Raw genomic sequence first — 1,256 nt, forward strand, 5'->3', positions numbered from 1 at the left:
TAAATAAGATCCTTTCCTTGGACTTGTGATTCCTATAAATAAGATCCTTTCCTTAGACATGTGATTCCTATAAATAAGATCCTTTCCTTGGACTTGTGATTCCTATAAATAAGATCCTTTCCTTGGACTTGTGATTCCTATAAATAAGATCCTTTCCTTAGACATGTGATTCCTATAAATAAGATCCTTTCCTTGGACTTGTGATTCCTATAAATAAGATCCTTTCCTTGGACTTGTGATTCCTATAAATAAGATCCTTTCCTTTGGACTTGTGATTCCTATAAATAAGATCCTTTCCTTGGACTTGTGATCCTATAAATAAGATCCTTTCCTTGGACTTGTGATTCCTATAAATAGATCTTTCCTTGGACTTGATTCCTATAAATAAGATCCTTTCCTTGGACTTGTGATTCATATAAATAAGATCCTTTCCTTGGACTTGTGATTCCTATAAATAAGATCCTTTCCTGGACTTGTGATTCCTATAAATAAGATCCTTTCCTTGGACTTGTGATTCCTATAATAAGATCCTTTCCTTGGACTTGTGATTCCTATAAATAAGATCCTTTCCCTTGGCCTTGTGTTTCCTATAAAAAAGATCCTTTCTTGGACTTGTGATTCATATAAATAAGATGCATTCCTTGGAATAGTGATTCATATAAATAAGATCCTTTCCTTGGACTTGTGATTCCTATAATGAAGATCCTTTCCTTGGACTTGTGATTCCTATAAATAAGATCCTTTCCTTGGACTTGTGATTCCTATAAATAAGATCCTTTCCTTGGACATGTGATTCTAAATAAGATCCTTTCCTTGGACTTGTGATTCCTATAAATAAGATCCTTTCCTTGGACTTGTGATTCCTATAAATAAGATCCTTTTTCCTTGGACTTGTGATTCCTATAAATAAGATCCTTTCCTTGGACATGTGATCCTATAAATAAGATCCTTCCTTGGACTGTGATTCCTATAAATAAGATCCTTTCCTTGGACTTGTGATTCCTATAAATAAGATCCTTTCCTTGGACTTGTGATTCCTATAAATAGATCCTTTCCGACTTGATTCCTATAAATAGATCCTTTCCTTGGACTTGTGATTCCTATAAATAAGATCCTTTCCTTGGACTTGTGATTCCTATAAATAAGATCCTTTCCTTGACTTGTGATTCCTATAAATAAGATCCTTTCCTGGACTTGATCCTATAAATTTTCCCTATAAATAAGATCCTTTGGACTTGTGATTCCTATAAATAAGA

The sequence above is a fragment of the Penaeus japonicus genome, unplaced genomic scaffold, assembly GCF_977035675.1.
Source record: "Penaeus japonicus unplaced genomic scaffold, GWHDUDI00000001_assembly GWHDUDI00000005, whole genome shotgun sequence".
Classification (NCBI taxonomy): domain Eukaryota; kingdom Metazoa; phylum Arthropoda; class Malacostraca; order Decapoda; family Penaeidae; genus Penaeus; species Penaeus japonicus.